This window comes from Tachysurus fulvidraco, chromosome 7 (assembly GCF_022655615.1).
Source record: "Tachysurus fulvidraco isolate hzauxx_2018 chromosome 7, HZAU_PFXX_2.0, whole genome shotgun sequence".
Lineage (NCBI taxonomy): Eukaryota > Metazoa > Chordata > Actinopteri > Siluriformes > Bagridae > Tachysurus > Tachysurus fulvidraco.
The window spans coordinates 28,927,995-28,943,485 of NC_062524.1; the positions used below are offsets into that span (position 1 = coordinate 28,927,995).

Sequence of the window (15,491 nt, forward strand, 5' to 3'; positions counted from 1 at the left end):
GCAGCTGCTCAGGATGCTCTCAATGGTCCCTCTGTAGAACATGGTCAGGATGGGGGAGGGAGATGTGCCTTTCTCAGCGTTCATAGGAAGTAGAGACACTTCTGGGCTTTCTTGGTGATGGCGCTGGTGTTGAGTGACCAGGTGAGGTTTTCCGCTAGATGAAAACCAAGAAATTTGGTGCTCTTGACGATCTCCACAGAAGATCCTTCGATGTTCAGCGGAGAGTGGTCGCTCTGTGCTCTCCTGAAGTCCACAGCCATCTCTTTAGTTTTATCCACATTTAGAGAAAGGTTGCTGGCTCTACACCAGGCAGTTAGTTGCACCTCCTCCCTGTATGCTGACTCGTCATTCTTGTTGATGAGACCCACCACGGTCGTGGCATCAGAGAACTTGATAATATGATTCGATCTGTGCATTGCTGCACAGTCGTGAGTCAGCAAGGTGAACAGCAGTGGACTGAGCACACAGGAAATGCTGTGCCCTCACTGGACTGACTGAGGTCTCGCAGTCAGGAAGTCCAGGATCCAGTTGCAGAGGGAGGTGTTTAGTCCCAGCAGGCTCAGCTCCTCAATCAGGTGCTGTGGGATGATTATACTGAATGCTAAACTAAAGTCTACGAACAGCATTCGTACATAAGTGTCTTTATTGTTCAGGTGGGTGAGGGTTGTGACAATGGCATCGGCTGTGGAGCGGTTTGGACAATATGCGAACTGTAGGGGGTCCAGTGAGGGTGGTAACTGGGTCTTGATGTGCCTCATGATGAGCTTCTCGAAGCACTTCATACTGTATGTGTAAATCTGTAGATGCACTAGTTACAGTTTTTTTTTTTCAATCGTTTTAATTTTTCAATAGTTACCTATACTTAAGATATTTTTTCTAAACTCTTAACACAGACTTACACCTACAAAACACAATTGGCCAAACTGATAATTTTCCTCTCAAAAACACATTTTGTTAAATATATACTAACTCTCCATTTCAAAACAGAACACATCTTTCTCTGCACACACTAACTTTACCAAAACTCTGGAAATCTGACTCAAAATGAAATTATTCTGTCAAAGACTAACACTTGCTTTCACTTCACAAGGTATATGCAGTCAATCAAAGTCCATCAGGTTTCAAAATACTGGCTATTGTTGACATTAAAAAAACTGCATAGACTTTTATGTTTCAGGTAACATGCAATCCACCTTTTACACAAAATGTCTTAGATGGGAACTGAATGTCCACATGTACAGTAATGTTCACATTCAAACGCATTCCAGTAAAAAGCAAATCAGTTATTTTTTTCTTTACTGTTTATTAAAGGAGGTACAGTAGAAACACAATATAATAGACCAGAAAAAGTTTTACAGTATTGCTTACAGTGAACAAAATATCATTCTGAATAAAAAACAAGACAAAAAACAAAACAGCAAAAAGCCCAAATAAGATTAAAGTTAATTATAAAGTTAAAATTAATGTATCTAATCCCTGTGTCATGAGCAACGAACCACCGCGGGAGCGTCGCCCGAGAGACGTGTCTCCGGAGTACTAGCACACTTCCGCACTACACTTCCTATCAGCCACCTCGCCTCCTGATTACACCACCACCTGTTTCTCATTTCCCATTCACATAAATACCACGCTTCTACTCCATACCGGTGCGAGGTCTCGACTTGTATTTCTGCAGTCATTCTGAGCGTTTCCTGTGTTCTGTTTTCTGGTTATTATGTCTGCTCTCTCTTCCTGACTTTCTGATTGTTTGCCGCCTGCCCCGACCTTTTGCCTGTCCTATCAAGTTCACTGTCTGATATCGTGTTTTGCCTGTTCTGACCCCTGCCTGTTTGATTCCGACCTGTGTTTATATTTAATAAACTCTGCTGCAAATGGATCCCCAGCCGTATGCCTCCTGGTCATTACAGGAGACCTCGCCAATCGAGGATCCAGCAGCCGTCGCTCAGCTCGTCACTCAGATCACCGGCCAGGCCCAGCAGCTCGCCGGTCATCACCAGCAGCTTACATGCCTCACTCAGCTCACACAGGAGCTTGCCGCGGCTCTACAAGGGCTACAAGGAGCCACCGCCGCACCGACTCCCCCAACACCAGCATTGGCTCCCCAGGCCGCGCCGTATCCCGCTCCTGCTACCACCGGACCCCGTCTCGCCTTCCTGGAAAGGTTTAGCGGTGAACACGGAGGGTGCCGGGGCTTTCTGGTGCAGTGCTCGCTGTTCGTTGCGCAGCAACCTACCCTGTACGCTACAGAAGACAGCCATATAGCCTTCGTCTGCTCCCTGCTCACGGGTAAGGCATTGGATTGGGCCACCGCGATGTAGAGAGAGAATGCCTTACCCTTGTTCACGGCATTCATCATCCAGTTTCGTACGGTCTTTGACCACTCCGCCTCTGGGGAGAGCACGGAGGAGCGCATGCTGGCCGCGTCGCAAGGTGATCGCACCGCATCGGAGTATGCTCTAGCGGTTCGCACTTTCGCCGCCGAAGCAGGCTGGGAGGAACGCCCACTGCAACTGCTCTACCGCAAGGGCTTAAATCCAAACCTCCAAGCTGAACTGGCCTGTCGGGATGAGGGGCGGAGCCTATCCGAGTTTGTGGATCTCTCCATCCAAATGGGTAATCTCATGCGCTCCCAGCGAGCCCGAACCCCTCCGCGCACCGTCACACGCCCGCACGTGCCGAATACCCCGATCCCATGCAGGTCAACTACACACACCTCACGCCAGAGGAACGAGAGCGCCGCTTCCGCCTCCGCCTCCGCCTCTACTGCGGAGAACCGGGACACCAACTGCCAACCTGCCCAACCCGACCACCGCGACGACGGGATAACCCGGTGAGTCAACGCTCCGTCACTCCCCGATCGCCGAGCTGCGCCAAAGTCAGTGTGCAGCTCGAGATTCACGGGGAGAGTGTGGAAGTCCGTGCACTAATTGACTCGGGTGCAGCCGGTAATTTCATGTCTTGGGAATTTGTTCATAACGTTCCTTTGATACCTTCTGTGTTTCCCTAAAAAAGAAGGACGCATCACACACCTCACCAAAAATCTCATCCTGCAGGTGGGGGACCAGCATCAGGAGCGTCTCTTCTTCCACATCATCCACCCCCCCCCCCCCCCCGCACGCCCTCATTCTCGGCCTACCATGGCTTCGACTCCACAACCCAACCATCTCCTGGACCGATCTGCACATCACCGGCTGGGGCAGCGCTTGTGCCACACACGTGGGGACCAAATGGAGCCGTGCCAGCTTAACACCACAGGCACCGTGCCAATCACCTCTGACATCCCCAATCTCCCCGACGAGTACCTAGACCTCGCGGAGGCATTTAGTAAAGTCAAGGCCACGGAGCTAACTCCACATCGCGCCTGTGACTGCGCCATCGACCTACTGCCTGGAGCTACACCACCCAGAGGGAGAATTTTTCCCCACTCACAAACGGAGTCTGCAGCCATGAACGAATATATCCAGCAAGAACTAAAGAAGGGGTCCATGCTTCCGTGTCCCCGGCGTCATCGGGGTTCTTCGTCAAGAAAAAAGACGGGGGGCTCCGACCCTGCATTGACTACAGAGCCCTCAACGGTACTTCACCAAGCTCGACCTCCGCTGAGCGTATAATCTCATCCGCATCAGACAGGGAGACGAGTGGAAAACCGCCTTCTCGACCCAATCAGGCCACTACGAATATTTGGTCATGCCGTTCGGCCAATCGAACAGTCCAGCGGTCTTCCAATCATTCATTAACGATGTGTTCCGGGACATGCGCAACCGCTGGATAATCGTTTACATTGACGACATTCTCATCTACTCGGAAAGCAAAGAGGAACACATCAAACACGTGAGGGCAGTATTGCAGCGTCTCATCCAGCAACATTTGTACGCAAAGGCGGAGAAATGCGAGTTTCATCAAACCCCAACGTCCTTCCTGGGGTACATCATCTCGCCCAAACCACGGACGATCAAGGAGCTACAACGCTTCCTAGGGTTCGCTAATTTCTACCGCCGCTTTATCCGTGGCTTCAGTACCATCGCGGCACCCCTCACCTCGATGACACGACAAGTACCCGCTCAGCTCACCTGGTCGCCGGAGGCGCACTTGGCATTCAACCAGCTAAAGGAGAGCTTCACCTCAGCCCCGATCCTCCACCACCCTGATCCGAACCGGCCGTTCACCGTCGAGGTAGACGCCTCCAACACGGGAATCGGCGCCATCCTTTCCCAGCGCCAGGGACCCGCCGACAAAATGTTCCCATGTGCCTACTTTTCCCGTAAATTGACCCCTGCAGAACGGAACTACGATGTGGGAGATCGCGAACTTCTGGCAATGAAAGCATTTACATTTACGGCATTTAGCAGACACCCGTATCCAGAGTGACTTACAACTGAGCAACAGAGGGTTAAGGGCCTTGCTCAGGGGCCCAGCAGTGGCAGCTTGGTGGACCTGGGGTTCGAACCCATGACCTTCCGATCAGTAGCCCAACACCTTAACCACTGAGCTACCACATCCCTAGCAGCATTTAAGGAGTGGTGGTATTGGTTGGAAGGCGCAGAACACCCATTCACTGTCCTCACGGATCACCGTAACCTGGAGTACCTGTGTTCTGTCAAATGCATGAATACACGCCAGGCCCGGTGGGCTATGTACTTCACCCGGTTCCAGTTCACCGTGATGTACCGACCGGGGAGTAAGAACGTCAAAGCCGACGCCCTATCATGCATGCACCGAGAGTCGTTCCAACACAACCCCGCCGAGCCGATCCTGCCCGAGACTCGAATCCTAGCACCTATTCAGTGGGACATTATGACCGAGATCACCGACGCCAACGCCCAAATGCAACCACCGATCAAGTGCCCAGCCGGCAAAACGTACGTACCGGAGCACCTACGCACTCCGCTCCTGACCCTACTGCACACGAGTCCGGCCTCCGGCCACTCCGGCATAACTGCAACAACCCACCTGGTCCAGAATGAGTTCTGGTGGCCGTCGCTGACCGCGGACACAGGCAAGTATGTTCACGGCTGCACGGCGTGCCACGCCTCCAAGGCTTCTCATCAACTACCCGCGGGCTTGCTGCAACCTCGGCCTATCCCACAGCATCCCTGGTCACACATAGCATTGGACTTTATCACAGATCTGCCTCGATCCAACAACTACACCACCATTCTGACCATTATCGAACAATTCTCGAAAGCCTGCCGGTTAATCCCACTAACCAAACTTCCCACCGCCTTCAAGACCGCGGAGATGCTATGTAATCAAGTTTTCCACTTTTATGGCCTTCCAGAAGACATCGTCTCGGACCGAGGTTCTTAGTTCACCTCACGGGTCTGGAAGGCCTTCTTCAGGCAACTCGACGTTAACATCAGTCTCACTTCAGGGTACCACCCCCAATCTAATGGTCAGACGAAGCGCCTCAACCAGGAGATCATCCGTTTTCTCTGAACGTACTGTCACCACAGTCAGAACGAGTGGAGCCGGTATCTGATGTGGGCAGAATACGCACAAAACTCTCTCATTAAACTCACCACCGGCCTGACACCCTTTCAGTGCGTCCTCGGGTACCAACCTCCCTTGTTCCCCTGGTCCGACACGCCCGTTAATGACTGGTTTCGACGGAGCGAAGAAACGTGGGCCGCGGCCCACCGACAACTACGGAGAGCCGTCCGAACGCAAAAATCCCAGGCTGACAGACACCGCCGGGAACACCCTGACTACCAACCCGGCCAGTGGGTTTGGCTCTCGACTCGCGACATCCGGCTCCGCCTACCCTGCCGTAAGCTCAGTCCCAGGTACGTGGGCCCGTTCCAAGTCCTCAGACGTATTAACCCCGTCTCATACCGCCTCTCACTACCAACCTCCTACCGCATCTCACCCACCTTCCACGTTTCGCTGCTGAAACCGGCCGTTGAGCCGAGGGAGGATCCGGAATCCACCACTGCCCCGTCTACGCCGCCGCCACTGATGGTTGATGGCGAAGAAACGTATCAAGTCCACGAACTGCTCGACTCCAGATGCCGAGGGGGCCACTTAGAATACCTGGTCGATTGGGAGGGGTTCGGTCCGGAAGAACGCTCATGGGAGAAAGCGAGGGACATCTTGGATCCGTCGCTCGCCACCGAGTTCCACCAACGGCACCCAGAGAAACCAGCGCCCCATCCACGGGGTCGAACCCGGCGTCCCGAAAGTTCTCGCGTCGGGAGACGCTTGCAGGGGAGGGCTCTGTCATGAGCAACGAACCACCGCGGGAGCGTCGCCCTAGAGACGCATCTCCGGAGTACTAGCACGCTTCCGCACTACACTTCCCATCATATTACTTCTGCTCTCTCTTCCTGACTTTCTGATTGTTTGCCGCCTGCCCCGACCTTTTGCCTGTCCCCGATTCTGATTGTGCTCACTGTCTGATATCGTGTTTTGCCGGTTCTAACCCCTGCCTGTTTGATTCCGACTTGTATTTATATTTAATAAACTCTGCTGCAAATGGATCCCCAGCTGTATGCCTCCTCGTCATTACACCCTGAGATCTTCAGGGTTAGGCCACATGTTTTCATCAACATCACATCTGATATCATCCAAGGTGATGCACCTGGCATAAAACCGCTTGGTATGTCGGATCCACCCTTGTCAATCTTGAACTGTGATGTCCCTGCAGCCAGCATCCATGGCTTCAAGGAGGGACATCTGGTCATGTGGCTGATAGTCATAAACCTTCCACCTCCATGCAGAAAAGAACTCTTCTATGGGGTTGAGGAAAGGTGAATAGGGTGGAAAGAAGAGACTTACCAGTCTTGGGTGGACTTCAAACCATGCTGTTATAGCTTGCGAATGATGGAAAGCAACATTGCCCCAGGTAATTACAAAGGTCCTCATAATTTTCACCCTCCTGATCCTGCTCTGGTACCAGGTGCTGGTGGAGATCATTGAGAAAGGTAAGGAGGCGCTCGGTATTATAGGGTCCAACCTGACATCTGTGAAGGAGTAGTCCTGCACTTGCCATTGCTGCACACATGGTAATGTTTGCCCCTCTCTGTCCTGGCACATCAACTGTGGTCCTTTTTCCAATTATATTTCGTCCATGTCGACACCTTTTGGATAGATTTAATCCTGTCTCATCTATGTAAAAGAATTCATGAGGGGCCTGGTTGGCCTTCAATTCCATAACTCTCTGAAACCAAGTTTGTGTATATCATTACTGTATACCATACTGTACTGTAACCTATTACTGTGTAGGTTACCTACTTGCAAAGTGCAAAGCTTATAGAACTGGACATTGAATTGAATATACACTATACCCGGACATATTGTCGTCGTAGCTCCTTGACTGTCTCACTGTTCCTCTCAAAGGGAACTGTGTAGAGCTGCTTCATCCGCACTCTTGAATTCTCTCAACAAATACAGACACCATTGGATATAAGCCTTTATTTGTGATGTCTACATTACAGCACAGTGCTTAGGGTCAGAGCACAGGGTCAGACATGATACAGTTCCCCTGGAGCAGAGAGGGTTAAGGGCCTTGCTCAGGGACCCAACAGTGGTAGCTTGGCAGTGCTGGGGATTAAACCCTGATCCACAGCCCAGAGCCTTAACCGCTTGAGTCACCATTGCCCCATTCAAGCTCACGATTACAACTACATTGTCCAAACACAGAGTGCGGATGAAGCTCAGTTGTGAGGCTGATGCTTTCTATATTACCAAATATCTCATGGTCCTCCACAATTCTAGTTTTAATTTCATGCAGTTTTATTGCATTATTTGCAACAACCATTTCTACAATGGCAAGCTCTTGATCATTATCGAGGAGCTTTCCTCTTCCCCCATAGGGTGAAAGACGTTGGATTCTTTAGAGGGGAAAAAATCAACATATGCATTACTGTATGACCTTATTGACATGTCAAGTGTGAATAGAAACAATCTATGTAAAATGCAATACTTACCTGTTGGTTTGTTGAAAGATGCGAATAATGGAGGCAACCGTTGACCGCCTCAAATTGGGTTGCAGTCTTTCACCAGCCTCTCTTAGTGAGAGACCGTGGTTGATTACATGGTCAATGATAGCGGCACGAATTTCATCACTGACTACTGTTCTTGCAGCCCTTGGAATGCCATTCTTACACCTCTACCTTGCCCTTTCCCTGGGCCTGCTCCTCTAAACACACACACACACACTCTCACACACACACACACACACACACACACACACACCTGCTTCCCAAACAGATGAACAAGTAGGAGGATCTTCATGATCTATAATGTTTGGATCTGTAGCTCCTTCAACTTCAGCACGTCTGTTTGTGTTAATGATTCTTTTACTGCCAACTTGTGGTCAGTGTAATTATTTCAGACTGTTGTAAAAAATCTTAGTAGAAATAATTAAAATATTATTCCTTACAATACTATAACCAAAGTAAAGTATTAGGCCTTGCATAAGACATATGTAGGCGATGTTGTAGGCCAAAGATGTTTATTGTAATCATAAACTTAGTAAAAGTAACCAGATTCGGGGCTGTCAGGCCTAGTCAGTCTGAGCACATTTGTAATAACAAATACAAACCTGTTATGTAGAATGGAAAAGACCATGGTTCTCAGACCTTAGCTCATAGCGATAACTTGTTATGTAGAATGAAAAGGACATTGGTTCACAGACCTAGGCCCTGAGAACTAAGGGGAGGAAAATCCATAAATGGGCATGTGGTGCTCATAAACCTGTTGTGCAGACTGAAGAAGGCCCAGGTGTTTAGTCTGAGGTCATGAAAAATAAGGGGAGGAAAATCCATAAATGGGCATATGGGTGAAAGGTAATGGGAAATAAGGGGAAATTAGGTCAGTGTGTTTAGAAAACATAGGAGATGATTCCGGTAAATAAGGTGATATGGCACCTGGGCTCCTAGGAGCACCATGGCTAACCCTAACCCTAACCCTAACCCTAACCATACGTTAAACAGAAGAAACATCTTCAGCGGGCAAGATGCTCTAACTACACTACACTTACTAGAAACAAAAATACAAGGGGTGGCACGTGTCACTAACCTAGTGTTCTAAACAAGTAGCTGTGGCTCAGTGTTGCATATGTGCATCACGTGATGTCTTACCTGTTCTATCTCTTTCCCCGTTTATGGTGTGATTTGATATTTAATCAGCCAGATAACAGTCGGTAGGAAACATCAGAGAGACAGGACCAGAATGAGGCATGGAACACTGATACAGCACAGAACACAGACTTAACCAACAAATTAACACAAGGATGGTACAGGACAAAACAAAAACCATACGAGTCAACCACCAGACAAACAAAAGACGCCGCGTGCCAGAGAACTCCCGCCTCCTGCACAGGTGTGCCTTTTAAATCCCACGTAGGGCGCCCCCATTGGTGGAGCTGCACATTGTCATCACCATGCATCACGGTGATTGGCAGACACACACTGACCTGTTAAAACAAAAGTGAGGGCAAAAGAGAAGGGAAGAAAAACAACAACAAAACACCATTCCAAAAAAAAACGAACAATAATATGGGGACGTAACACTCCCCTCCTTAAAAATAAACATGTCACGTTTATTTCAAAACAGATTTATCAGAGTATACTCTAGACAGAGCATCAGCTAACACGTTCTCTGAACCCTTTTTATGCTTGATGTCAATGTTTGGCAATTTCTCTTATAATTTGTTGGCTGATTGACCACAATAAAGAAGTCATTCTCATCCAGGTCTGAGGAGTTTTCTCAGTATTTTTGTAGTAATTATAGAGTTAACAGTTAAGTCTAACTAAAACAGTCTTTAGTAACCAAAAAGTCTAAGTGTGGAGATCACCCTGCAATGTGTCGACTTGGAGACCGGCTCTGAGTTACGACAAGACCCTTTGCTCGGTTTGCTGATGACATTGGGACAGTTTTGCAGTGCAGTGATGATGTACGATGATGATGATGATGATGATGATGTGTTTTAAGAATCAATATAAATCTCATGGAATTAATAAGAGACCATAATAAATGTTAATCTATGATTGTTGCAAAAACAAACGTTCTACTTTTAAATTGTTTATTGATAATATTGATGTATAACCATATAGCCCATAAGTACAGATATAGGAATAGAAGACAACAAAATAAGTAAATATATCTAAATAGATATAAGTATAACAGGACAGTAACAGTGTCAAGGTCATTATATCTGGCTAATCTAAGTACACATAGTTGTATTTACAGGTTCTGTTACATTCTCTCTCTTCTACATAGGATTTATTCTTTACTATGACACACTGATGTATTAAATACGTTTCAGTCAGGTTACAATCTGCTGGACTTGAAGGGAAACATTTAGATGTTACAGGTCATCTTTTTTGTTCTTGAAGATGTTTCCATCTGGCTGCACCCTCCAGGTCACTGTGGTGTTCATGCCATGTTCTTTCAGTTTCTTCTTCGTCTGATGAGCAGAATTAGGATTTATTCATTTAAATTAAAAAGAAAAAAGTTTTCACCCATAAAAGAGGAATTAATAAAAGGAGTGAATTTCAGAGACGTCCTGAGACTCACCTGCTCTAAAATGGACGACTGAACAGCAGGATCAAACACACTGCCAGCAGACTTCACCTGCAGTCTCACTATCTGATTCCTCATGTAAACTGTGGAATATACAAACACACACACACACACACACACACACACACACACACACACACACACACTAGTTTAATTTCCTTTCCTAAAAGTATAATTTGATCGTCCTCCACATTCTTCTCCTTGTACTGTCAGTTACTCCTGAATTAAATAAATAATACATTTTACATTTGTTTATCGGATAAGCTGTAGAAAATGAGTGAGTGAGAGAGAGTACATTTATTTATGTATTTATTTTTGTTTTTAAATTAAATAAAATAAGTGTATTGAATAAAATAATTCTTTGAGTATTTCATTTGCAATCAAGAATATTAATAGCAAAAGCTAAGAAAAACACAAGACTCACTTGAATGACAGAAAAAAGGATACGGGTAGGTGCAGATTGTATCATAGAACAGTCCGTTATAAACCACTGCACAGTCCTCATTGCCATAATCATTACAAGGGTATCCAGGAGCCCATGGTAGGTTTGAAGCGATGGTTCCATCTGACCACTTCCATGTGTCTCTGTAGAGCCCGATCCAGGAATCACCCTGGATATTCCACACTTGATATAACATGTTTTGGTCTGAACTGTTAAGAGCGCTGGCCAAATCTGTGTGATATTCTCTACAGTAAGCCTGAGCTTGAGGCCAGGACAGAGGTGTAGTGATGCCAATAAACCGGGCAGCACCACTGAAATTAGCTGTGGGAAAAAGATGAAGTTCATGTCTCAGTCATCTGTCTGTACAGGAAACATGACACCAAAATACAACCCAAAATGTGATAAACCAGTATCACGATATTCACTCACCATTATAGCAGATGAAGGGTCTTAGTCCTGTACATGGGCAATCCCTCCATCCATTACCAAAACCTATGGCAGCACATGCTTCGTTTCCACCGCCATTATTAGGATCTCCAGGGTACCAGCAGGTATAAGTGACATTCTTCAGTGGGAGGTCGTTTAAGGACCAGCGCCAGCTATTGATATCATTGTATAATCCGACCAAGGCATATGTTGCAAGATTTTTGTCTGCTGTTTCTTTCTTCAATCTTAGCCAATCATTATCACTTACGACTGTTGCCAGATCATTGTAAGTCACCCTGCAGTAATTCTGTGCAACAGGCCATGTCGCCCCTGTCATTATCAGGTCATATTTGTGAAGGACGGTTTGCAGGATAGCAACTGGGACCAGTCCTGTTGGTGATATTTAATTTTTTAAACACAAAGTTGAAAAAACTTTAACTACAGACTATTTGACTATTGATAAAATAATTTTATATATATATATATATATATATATATATATATATATATATATATATATATATATATATATATATATATATACATATATATGTATATATATATATATATATATATTATTAAATGATAATAATGACAGGTATATACTTAACTCTTTGATATATGTTTATATTGACTTGTTTAATTCTCATTAAATTCTTCAAATAAAAAAATTGGAAACTCCACACGTTTGTAAAATTATAATAAGATTTAAATATATAATATTTATACATCCTATATACATCCTATATTACATATTAATATTAATTTGTGTAATATTAATTATTATCAGGGTTTGAAATTAACACCAGGTAAAAATCAGCTGTAGCATGCTGTCAAATCACTAGCCAATTTGTCGGCTTACTTTTCATAAATTATATTCATTCATTTCTTGGGGATGTTCATGTAAGTCAAATCTGTGCAAATACTGAACTCATGAGTCATCATGAAATAGTAAATACACACTTTGTATTATTAAATACAAAATAATGTGGTGATACTTACATGGGGTTAAAACATTTGGTTAACAGGAAATATTTATTTTGCAACATCTGACAATTTTAGCACACCATATTGTACATCTTTTAGTCCACAGGTTTGTCTTGTTGTTTTGTTTGATGTTCTTTGTACTTGTACTGATTTGCCCACGTAAAAGGACAAGGATGAAAGAAGAAGAGGAGATGGAAGGATGAGGGGTTTTTCTAAGGTTAGTAGAAGTTATGGCCGATAACTTAAAAATTTAGTAGCCAAATTGGCTGTTGAGTGAAAACGGTCATTTCAAACCCTGATAATAATTTCATAAATTATGCCATTAGTGGTTTATAAATATAATCTCACCAGTGAGAAGCAGAAGAAGAAAAAGATTCAGCTTCATGATGGACAGCTAGCTGATGGAAATAAAATCTCAATCTTAAATAAATAAATAAAAATATGTAAGTATCAAATACCAAGTGATTTATTTGTGCACCTTTGTAAATGATTATCTAATCAAGTTTACATCATCATCAGGTGTCAGGTTAGGGCCAAAAGCAGTGAGGGATTACAGCACACATCAACCACTGCACACATTCAGACCACACACCAAGTCACATCATCACAAACACCTGAACCATGTCTCTGGACACTGAAGCACTAGTATTTAATCTGTAAAGCACTTGGACTTGGGCTAATGTTTATTGTCCATTGTCTGATCCATGCCATGTTAATGTTTATTCCATGTTTGTTTATTCTGTGCTCATGTTCCATAGACCTGGTGTTTATTCACTTGTTTCAGTCTAAATAACATTTACAAAACTGGCTGTTAATAAACATATGTTCATGTAATATGTTCTAAATTATGTTTATCATCACATCCATTAAGACACTGTACAGACATCACACAATGAAAATTTGGTACCAATTGAAAGTCGGAAAAATAAATAATACATTTCTTATATTTAAATATTATTTAACATTCTACAATAGTTCTTCATTAATTAACCAATAAATATTAATAAATATGCAACATCTTAATTACTTATAATTGGTTTATTACCAAACTTAAACTCAATGTGCTACATAAGTGTTGTTTCTGTGAATTCTAACAATAAGAACATTAAATCATACCTGTAATATAAAAATCTGAAGGCTGCTGTTTCTTCAGTAGCTCTGTTTTAGATCTTCACTGCTTGTACACAACTCTCTAAAACCTTAGGGGGATACTTCATCTGTTATCTTAACCCTGGAAAGACTCTGACATGTGATGCAGACTGATTTCCATCTTACTTTAACATTCACACAGACTCCAGGGTCCTTATTTCAATAAAACCAAATTCTGCCAAGATTCTCCTCAGATTTTAGCACAGAAAGAAAATGAAGGAGTTCATCAGGTTACTTAAGTGTTGAATAGCCATGTGCCAATAATCAGATCCAACATTCAGCATGTAAAATATGATTATGGCTGCTTTATAAAATCATCACTGTCTCTTTTGATAACTAGGAGGCAGCAATTTTACGGCAGTGAGATAAAATCCAACCCACTGGGAAACCAGGTGGGAATGTAGAGGCATCATAATGATTTAAAAATGATGGGTCTACAAAGGAGCTCCATAGTATTGTAATCATAAAGGAAGACCTGATGTGTTACAGAAGAAGGTCAGATCAGGATTCTTATACCTTTCCTTATTAGGAGAAGTGCACTATGACTATTTGAATGTATTTTCTTGGCAAATAAAGAGAAGGACTGTTCCTCAGTGTCAGATTAATGTGAAAAACAAGTCTACAACTATAAAAATAAGGAGTACTGCTTTCCATAGGAAAAGAATTGTTATCTAAGACCAGCGTTCTGTGTCAAAAAATCTAAATGTCACAAAAAGAGTCTCTTGTTACACAGTTGTGGAAATTTGTTCAAATTAAACACTAGATTAAATTCAAATATAATTTAAAAACTGTATACAGTATATCCAGAGGTGGGTAGTAACAGGTTACATTTATTCCGTTACATTTACTTGAGTAAGTTTTTGAAAAGATTATACTTCTAGGGGTAGTTTTAAATCACTAGACTTTTTACTTTTACTTGAGTAGATTTGTGAAGAAGAAACTGTACTCTTACTCCACTACATTAGGCTGCAATGAGCCTGTTACTTTTCTTTGTACCTCTTTGGTATTTTACGCATCAATTTTAATGTTTCATTTTGACAGAGAGAGAAACTTCTGCTAAGGCTCTACCACATGACTTTGTTTCACCAACCAAACGTAGTAAACAAACACAAACTGTCGGCAATTCAGATGGTGAAGTTTCATAGTGACATCACTGAGTGATTTTTTTGGTGAAATAGTTTGTTTCTGCATGTTTTCACACACGCTCACACACGTTTTACGTTGACCGGTGTGCAGTTTTCTGTTCAGCATGCCTGGTATGAAATGTGTGTGTTTCCTTCTGTTGTTTTGTCACTGGAGACAGACACACACACACACACACACACACACACACACACACACACACACACACACACACACACAATTTCTGAGAATTTATGGGCTCCCTCGTTCTAGTTCTGCCTGGTAAAAAAGTATAAAGGTTTATTTATTAAGTACTTGAAATTACCTGAATTATTTAAATTTAAGCTATTTTGTAATTAATTAATTTTAATTTATTTTATTGATTGGATGAGCCATAATTTTCCTAAAGATTATTTTGTATTTTTGTCTGTCTGATTGTTGTCTTGTGTTAAAAAATAAATCAGACATTACTCAATGGTTACTCAGTACTTGAGTAGTTTTTTCACCAAGTACTTTTTTACTGTTATTCAAGTAATTATTTGGATGTCTACTTTTTACTTTTGCTTGAGTCATATTATTCTGAAGTAACAGTACTTTTACTTGAGTACAATTTTTGGCTACTCTACCCACCTCTGAGTATATCTCCACATTTTCAGTAGTCAGAGTGCCAGATCTGGGATTTTGAGTCATTACCTCTGTTGCTCAGCTACTGTAGCCTACTGTAAATGACATGAAGCAAGATTCACTATCAGCCCTATTGAAACCACTAACCTTACTATTAAAAAGTCACTTAGATTTGAAACACAACAAAATAACATTCTGCATTTGTGTCTCCTGCTAT

General features: G+C 43.7%; 1 long non-coding RNA gene across 1 annotated transcript; it reads right to left on the reverse strand.

Moving 5' to 3' along the window:
- Nucleotides 1-11,508: 11,508 nt before the first annotated feature.
- Nucleotides 11,509-14,789, reverse strand: LOC125145154. Its single transcript, XR_007143478.1, has 3 exons — nt 13,496-14,789; nt 12,728-12,799; nt 11,509-11,782 (listed from the first exon to the last, which is right to left on the reverse strand). It is a non-coding gene; the product is annotated as an uncharacterized LOC125145154 (long non-coding RNA).
- Nucleotides 14,790-15,491: the final 702 nt, after the last annotated feature.